Source organism: Elephantulus edwardii, unplaced genomic scaffold, assembly GCF_000299155.1.
Source record: "Elephantulus edwardii isolate Elephantulus edwardi_28Jun2011 unplaced genomic scaffold, EleEdw1.0 scaffold00037, whole genome shotgun sequence".
Taxonomy (NCBI): domain Eukaryota; kingdom Metazoa; phylum Chordata; class Mammalia; order Macroscelidea; family Macroscelididae; genus Elephantulus; species Elephantulus edwardii.
In genome coordinates, this window is record NW_006399787.1 from 11,577,568 (window position 1) to 11,587,121 (window position 9,554).

The following is a 9,554-nucleotide window of genomic DNA, read 5'->3' on the forward strand; positions in this document are numbered from 1 at the left end:
AATTAAAATTCTCACCATTTGTTTCACACCCACAAAAACCACTTCAAGGGCATTAACAATCTAGCAAAACTGATCAGTTTTGTGCAAGTAAACCGTGTTTCTTTTAAAAAGACTTGTGCACTTGCCCAGGCTCAAAGATATTAAAATTCTAGCACATAAAGCCCATTACTAGAGGTAGAAATACAGGCAATATACTATTACGGCAACAACCATCAATTACAGTTAAGAATTTTTCTGTAACAACCAAAAGGATAATCAAATATTGCAACAACTCAAGTATTACTGAGCAAAGTGCATTTCTACAGTATTCAGTGTTGCTATTCAGTTTTCTAACTTAAAACAGCCTATGATAACTGGCAGCAAAGAAGGTCCTTGCAATAGACTGCTTTTGCTTGAGAACTTATGATGTAATTATTGCATGCTGTTAATATACTATCTAAACATTAAAGATACTCCTAAAATATTTGATGGTAGACTATGATTAAGACATTACACTACAAAAAAACCTTACGCAGAAGAAAATCCTCCTGACGTGCTTCTGCTTTAAATATTGTGAAAACATTACAGTGGAATGAATTTTTCGCAGTGGTTAGGTCAAATGCAGTTACATAATAGCAACAGTATGTTTTGCACAATTTAAGGCTTTGGCTGGTTCTTTAGTCAGCTTCTTCCTCTGATTCCTCTTCTTCAGCAGTTTCTAGCCAGGTTAGCCACTGATTCGCCTGGAACAAAGCCTTGCCTTTCCCCGGAAACTCTTGGGTTGTATCTTCTTTCCAAGCCTAAAGTTCCTATGTACCTTGTCTCCTTTATTCTACCTCTTCAGAATCTCTAAACTAGAAACTAGCAGACTGACCATTCTGGGGATGAGAGCTGAGGTCACCCAGTTCACTCAGTTAAGGCTGACAGAGTTGACATCTGAGTCAGGGATTCCATATCCATAGTTGCTCTGAAGGACAGAGATGGACAGTTCCCCCCTGTGCAATATATAGTCTCTGAAAACTCATTGGAAAGTCATCAGTGAGTCAGTAATGAGTTTTTGAGAGTGAAAAGTCTATACAAGCCATTCCCTGGTTAGGACCGATTGGCAAGTCCTATTCTTGCCTTGTAATGTTATACATAAATGTGTCTTTCTGTTGAAACACTTCAATCGACCTCTACTCCTCTCAATGCAAAAGCATCAGTTCTTCTTCAGTCTTCCTTGTTCACTGTCCAGTTTTCACATGCATTTGAAGCAATTGAAAATACTGCGGCTTAGGTCAGACACGCTATTCCTTATAGTAACATCCTTGCTCTTTAGCATTTAAAAGAAGTTCTTAGTGGCAGGATTTGCCCAAAGCAATATATATCCTCCTTTCATTTCTTGACTGCTGCTTCCCTGGGTGTTGATTATGGATCCAAGTAAAATGAAATCATTGCCTTCAAATTATAAGGTTGGTGAAGAATCCGTGAATGGACTGTCAAAAGGGAAACAAATATGTCTTGGAAGAAATGGAGCCAGAGAACTCCTTACAAGCAAGGATGTTAAGATTTTTGTCTCCTGTAACTTGGGTTTACTCTCAGGAGGGGCCTTGGAGAGGGACACACTTAGAAAAGCTGAAGGTCAGTGAAGGAGAAGCTCCTCCAGGAGGAGGGCTGACGCACTGACTTTGACAATGGGCTTGAGCACAGCAGACACAATGAGGGTGGTGCAGGGTCACGGTTTTGTTCTGCTGGACACAGAATCACTGTGAGTCTGAGCTGCCTCCATGGCACCTGACAACAACAACTACTCCCCTGGGGTGTTGTTGTTGTTGTTGTCATTGGGAGGCACAATTGAGTGGACTGTACTCATTGCAATCCTGTGAAGTCAGATCAACACCTCGCCCTATCCTGCACCATCTTCATGATCGCTGCCACGATCAAGGTCCATTGTTGCCGTCACCATGTGGGTCCATCTTATAGAGTGTCTTCTCCTCTTTTGTTGACTCTGTTCTTCTCGTTATGATGTCATTTTCCCAAGGACTTACCCCTCCTGACAATATGCCCAAAGTATGTGAGACAAAGTTTTGTTAGGGACCAAACTAGTGAACCAAGTGGAATGGGGGGAGATGGGCGGAAAGCATGTTAAAGTAGGTATCAGTGAGATAAGAAGAACGGAGAGCCTGCACTAAGAGCTGGTAGAGGGTAAAAGGCCAGCAGAGCTGCTGAGACCTGACCTCCCCAATCAGCACCAAGGCACACATAGTGTTATCTTATAGACGTGAATACCTCAGAAAGTTGGCATGTGCACTAAAGATATCTTCAGTGCAGCCTAATTTGCATTTTAGGTGTGTGGGACGTGTTATGCAACCAGTGACATCAGAAACAACAGACCAGAGTGGGAACCTCCAGCAACATCATTCCATTGGCCCAAAGCACCACATACCTGCTTTGCAAAACATCCACCCCAGGAAGAAGTAGACAGGGCATGTACACACTGTCACAGCTCAGGGTCCTCTCCATTGTTTCCTTCTGTGGAGAGTGACCCATTCTTCCCTCTGGAATGTACACTAATAAACTGTCTTTACTTTCATTCCTGCCTCCTTGCCTTCTTTTCTCAGGAAGTTGACATCCCTGACTTTGGTGACTTTCGAGTTTCTGGAGCTCTGATCACACTCCACTGGCTACAGCAAGGTGTTGGCCTATGTCAGGGGTGCTTCAAGCAAGACAAATGACAATTCTTTTAAGAGCCTCTGCACTTGATGTACACTGAACCACTGCTCTTTGAAGAGTCACTACAATTTCTATTCACTGCTACTTCTGTAGCTCGGACTTCATCTCCCTGTAGCCCCTCCTACCAAGTTTAAATTCTTCCACTAGGTGAGGAAGAGCAAAGTTAGGGCAACGACCTCATAGTAACAGCTTCACCATCCTGGTCTCTAAGGAACATCCTGGTTGGCCTTCTTGCAAGTCAGAGTTGTTTGTTTTTTTGGAAGTCCATGGGATATTCAATACTCTTTCCCATCATCACAATTCAAAGGTATCAATTCTTCTTTATTCATTGTCCTACCTTCTGATGCATAGGAAGTAATTGAAAATACCATAGCTTGGCTCAGGTGCACCTTAATATTTAAACTTACATCTTTGCCACTCAAACAGATAGATGCACAACCATGTTTATTGTTTGTTGCTCACAATAACAAAGAGATGGAAGCAACCCAAGTGCCCATCAACAAATGAATGGGTAGAGAAGCTGTGGTATATTCACACAATGGAATACTAAACAGCCCTGAAAGACAAGGAACTCATAAAATATTATACAGAATGGATGACCCAGGAGGACATTATGCTGAGTGAAATATCTCAGTCAAAAAAGGACAAATCCTGCATATTGCCACTGTTATAAAACAGGACTGACATGGAGGTTGGGGAAAACTAAAAAAAGAGGGGATAAATAATGAACACAACATTTAAATAGATGAGGGAAAGAACTGTCTAAAAGAAATATATGGTTAAGTATTATTTCCATGACAACAGTCCAGAAGTAAGAAGTGCATTGCAAAATAGACAGGAGAGAGGGGATAGAGAAGAAATTGTGCAACAATGGAAGAATCTTTTTAAAGAGAAAAGTGAACTGGGGGTACGAGTTAGGAGGAAAATGTGCAACAATGAATAAAGGGGGGAAAACACATCAAACAAACAAACTTACCTCTTTGCTCTTTTAGCACTTAAGAGGTCCTTGACAGCAGATTTTCCCAATGCCACATACCTTTTGATGCCACCACGGGTGATGATTGTGAATCCAGGTAAAATTAAATCCGTGACAAATTCTATCTTTTCTTCATCTATAATGATGTTGCCTGTTAGTCCACTCCTCTACTTAAAAGAAATATTTCTTTACAGTCATCTTCACTTGATAACTGTGCATCTTTTACATCAGTGGGAAAGGTTTTCTTGCTCTAACCCAAACCCATGACTGTTGAGATTCCAAGTCAGTGACCCTCCAACAAGTTTCTAAGGCTCTAAATCTTTATGGGGTGTGGGGAGGGGATATCATTTTGCTACCTGGAGCAGTTGGTGGATTTGACCCCTGGATTAGCAGCCCAACACATTACATCACCAGAGCTCCAAAAGGGAAAAGCTAGCACACAAGACCAAGTAAGAACTGTATGCATTTGTTTGAGTCAAGTACAAAGTCAACTTAAAGATAAAACAAAAATATCTATTTGTAACCCAAGGATTGTTTACCCTATAAAGGGGGATCCAAACCAATGACCCCAATAAAATCAATTCAGACATGTGGCTTTACTTTCAGCATCTATAAAATGTTCCCACTACATTTCACTCTGATTGAAATGAAATTATTTTAATCATTTCTATGCCTGTCTCCTCACTAACCCCCTGTGAGTTCCTCAAGGGCAGAGACCCCGTCTGTTCATCTAGAAGCTTCATGTGGCTAGCACATGCCCAGACCTGTAGGAGTTCAGAAGCATTGGGAAATAAACAAGCAGATGCCGAGGACCCTAGATGAACTCTGAGGCTCTTTCCAGTGCAGAGAGTCTCCTGGTCCGAGACAGCAGTCAGTTCACTGCCTCGGGCACTGCAGGATGCAAAGAGATAAACCATCCCTGATGCTCCAGAAACACACACATCGAGGAATTGATGCTGCTGAGATCCTCGCCCGTACCCATCAAGATGTGCCTTCTAGTGTATTCAGTAAGACCTTCTCTTATGGTAGCATTAGAAGATCAGAACTTTTTCATTACTTAAAAAGTTAAACATAGATTTACCATGTTGTTGGGGGTCTGTTAAATCAGTTCTGAATCACAGTGACCTCATGTGACAGTGTAAATAACTGCTTTAGAATGTTTTCTAGGTTGTAATCCTTGCAGGAACCAGGATTTTCTCCTGCAGAGCAGCCGGGTGAGCTTGAACTGTCAACCTTTTGTTTAGCAGCCAGGCACTACACTATTACACTTGATCTTAGCCAAAAGGCCGAGAAGCAATGGCACTACCCCATTGCACCACCAGGGCTCCCTACAACCCAGCAATTCAACTCCTAGGCACATAGCCAAAAGAATAAAGAGCAAGAATGAGGACAGAAACGTAGAGACCTTTGTTCACTGCAGCACTGCTTGTAACAGTGAACTGTGGAAACAACCTAAATGACTATCAGTAAATGAATAGATATAATGTGCTCCATACAACATGAAGAAATCACTCAAAATCACTGACAGTAAGAGGGATGCTAAATCAAAACACAATGAGATATCATCTCACCCCAGTAGCAGTGGCAAAGTTTAACAGAACAGCAAACAATAAATGTTGTGAGGATGTGGAGAGATAGGAACTCTCATACACTGTTGGTGGGATTGTAGAATGGTACAACCACTCTGCAAGGCAGTTTGGAATTTCCTTAAAAACTTGAACATATAAATTCAGCTTTGCACTGTAGGAATATTCCCTAAGGAAATTAGAACTGAGACACAAACAGATTTGTACAATGTTCATAACAGCATTATTCACAAGAATTATTCTCAAGAAATATGGAAGGAAACAGCCCAAACGTCCAACCACAATAGAAAGAATTGAGAAACTGTGGTACATTCACATGATTGAATATTGCACAGCACTGAGGAGAAACAATTTGGAAAATGAGTCCATAACTTGGGAGAGACTGGAGAGCATTATGCTGAGTGCGCTAACTCAGTCTCATAAGGACAAGTACTACATAAGACCATTATTGTAGAAATAGATAACTAGTAAAATGTGTATTAGGATCCAAGGTGGGGAGACAAGGAGCAGAAAGGTAAAAATGGTCAGGGGGGAAATCACAGGATGACAAAATTTTGTGGGTAGAGGGAGGGGGTAAAGGAAATGAGAAAGATCCAGCAGGGATCTGGAAAGACAGGTTAATGGTGGGCTTAGTTCAATGGTGATTAATTTTATAAAATGTAATGAATGTGAATGATTGTATGAAACGCAGTGTGAATGAAGCATAGCGTGAAGCACAACGTATACAAACTTTGTGGGGCTGATTTTTGGTTGTTTTAAATTTTTTATTTTTATTATTTTGTGTGCGTATGTACTGTCAAATCGGATTTGACTGGTACAAGAGGAGATTGCCCCTCCTCCCCCAGCAGAGCATCTGGTGGATTCAAACCGCTCACTTCTGGGATTGCAGTGCAGCTTCTTGCCATTAGGCCACAAGAGCTTGCCTCCTGTATACAGACTTTATAACTAAACCAATATGAAATAGTGTTTTTTTAAAGTGAGAGAGAGAGAGGAGAAAAATGTGGTCCACACATACATACAATGGAATATTACTCAGTCATAAGGGGATATGGAGTCCTGATATATCAATAACATAAATGAATTTTGAAAGCATTATGCTAAGTAAAATCAGTCAATCACAAAAAAGGCAAATATAATGTGAGCTCATCTATAGGAAATGTCTGCAATAGGCAAATGTATAGTGATCCAAATCTTATTAGAGGTTAGCAGGGGTGGAAGGGATGAAGACAAGAACAAGGAAGTCATTACCTAGGGTCTCCAAGCTTCTGTTAAGGGTGATGGAAAATCTGGGAACAAATACTGTGATACTGGTATGTTAGTGCAACACGATGTTAAGTAATGCCATTGAATTGTACATGTAAAAAATTCTGAAATTATATATTTTTGTGAGTTTATAAAGAAAATCAGGAAGGGTGTACACCAGTGTTATGTTCTATCTCCACACCTCTTCAATCTATATGCACAACAGATCATCCGGGAGGCTGGGCACTGTGAAGAGGAGTGTGGCATCAGAATTGGAGGTAGACTCATCAACAGCCTGTGTTATGCAGATGACAGAACCCTGCTTGCTGCAGAAGGTCAAGGACTGCAGCCTTCAATATGGATTGAAGCTCAACATCAAGAAAACAAAGATTCTCACCACTGGGCCAATTGGTAGCACAGTTAACAGCTTTAGTTTGCTTGGCTCTATAACACTTTGGTCCCAGCAGCCAGGAAACTAAAAGACAAATTGAACTGGGAATGTTTGCTGTCAGGGACCTCTATAGAGTACTAGAGAAGAATGATGTCAGTCTAGAGACTAGGGTGTGCCTGGCCCAGGCCATAGTCTTCGCAATTACTTGCTCTGCATCAGAAAGCTGAACAATAACTAGGGATGATAGAAGGAGAATTGATGCCTTTGAGCTGTGGTGCTGGAGAAGAGTATTGAATATACCATGGACTGCTAGGAGAACAAACAAGTTCATCCTAGAGAGGGTGAAACCAGGCTACTCTTTCTTTGGAAGAAAGAAATGTGAAGCTTCGTCTGACATACTTTGGGCATGTTGCAAGGGGAGACCAGTCCTGGGAGAAGGACATCATGCTTGGGAGGGTGGAGGGACAGCGTAGGAGAGGAAGACCCTTGATGAGATGGATTGACTCAGTGACTGGGGTAGTAGGGGTAGGTGTGACAGAGACAATAAAGTTGGCACAAGGTAGAACGGGTTCAGAGCTGTTGTACACAGGGTCCCAATGAGTTGCAAGTGCCTCAATGGCACATAACAACAACAGCAGAGTCCAAGAAAGGCCTTTGCACAGTCAATAAAGCATCTCTAGACCCAAAAAAGTTATAGTGTATGCCAGAAATGCAAGGCAATGCATAATTTAAAAATTTCTACAACATGAAAATTTCTAGTAACCAAATTGAAAGAGAAAAATGAATAGGAAAAATTAACGTTAATATATTCTATTTAACCAAATGAATCCACAATATTATTATTTTAACAGTTCAATTAATATTTTAAAACTATTATTAAGATATTCTTTAGGGAGAGAGTACTTCCTAAGCCTTTGAACTGTGACATGTAATACATAATTACAGTGCATCTTAACTTGAACTAGCCACATTTCAAGAGCTCAGAGTAGCATGTCGCTGGTGCCGACTGTACTGGACAGAACAAAAGGGTGGTTACAATAGGTGCTCCTGTGGGGAAGTTTTGGGAAATTAAAAAAGCAGAAGAGGAGGCAAATGTAACATTTGCTGCATACTCTTTTGTTTCCCTCCCCAGTATACACATTGTCTATTTCTTTTTTCAAGACACACAACATCAAAAGTAGAGGGAGAGCCAGAGAAAGAAACAGAAAAGCAGTCTTCAAAGTAGGAGGAAATTCCTCATATGCAAGTACACTGTCAGGAAGGTCAAGAGAGGAGAGCTTTTCAGAAAATGAGGAGGAGGAAGAGGAGGCGGTACCCTGAGGTGACTTCAGAGTTGGCACCTGGGACACTGCTCATCACTCACTGGTGACATTTGAGAGCTGCAGCAGGAAAGGGAAGAGGAAGAATAAAACCTGGTTTAGAAGGGAGGAGGAGGAGGAGGAGGAGGAAGAGGAGGAGGAGGAGGCAATAATCGGTGGCTCCTGATGGAACAGGGCAGCAGACGCTATAAAGATCAAACTAATGACTCATTCAGAGGTGACCCAAGTAATAACAGCTGGGGACAGGTTCCGGAAGCCCTGGGTGGGGAGGCTGTGATAGGAGACAGATGGAAAAGAATTGATTCAAGCAGCAAAAAAACTCAGACCTGGAACCAGCATACACCCTCATGCTGGGGCCTGAGAAAGAATCTGGGGCCACCTGGAACACAGGGGCTTAGATGGAGCAACAGAAATCATTAGCTTAACTAACAATTTGTTTCAACATCCTTTGGGGACCCACTCTTTTGGGATTTTGATGGCAGCCTAAGACCCTCTTCAGTAAAGTCCACACCTCCATGCCCAGGTTTATGCACAACTTCATGGCATGCCCAGAGCATCCGAGGACCACCCAGGCTACCAGGCCTTCTGTGTCAGTTCACTGCAGCCTGCAGGATGGGGCCTATGTTCCTCAACCTGCTCCATCAGCTACCCTGGTCTTGTCTTCTTCCCACTCCATCTGAGTGAAGGTCTCCCCTGGCATCCATGGTCCTCTACTTCACCAAATACGATGTCCTCCCTCAGCTCTCTCCTGACAGTGCTGTGGTGAGTGGCACCACCAACCCAAGAGCCTCCAGCCGTTCAAATCCACCAGCCACCCCCTCAGGAGAAAGATAAGGCGATCTCCTCCTGCTGCAATTTACAGTCCTGGAAACTCAGCTCAGGGTGGCTAGGAGTTAGACTCAGCTAAGCAGCAGTGAGTTTTAGGTTTGGGGCTTTTCCTTTGGATGGTGTGTCCAAACCAAGCAGTTGGACAATATTTTGGTGATCCATAATGATTTCTTTGGTGAATACCAGGAACTAAAGAACACACAAGTCTGTCTTAGAGGAACTGTAACCGGGTGGTCCTGAGAGGCAAGGATGGTGAAACTTCATCTCACACATGCTTTAGGTATGTTGTCAACTGGCACCAGTCCTTGCAAAACACATGCAGTGGAAAGTAAATGGTCCATAAACTAGCGGGAGAGCCTCAGGGAGGTGGGATGACACAGTCACTGCAGTATAGGCTTGAGCATGACAGAGATTGTGGGGATGGTGCTGATTAGGGGTGAGCTTTCAGACTGTTGCCCAGAGGTCACTATGAGTCCACTTGAAGGCACCTAATAACCAGAACGATTATCAAAAGTAGACCA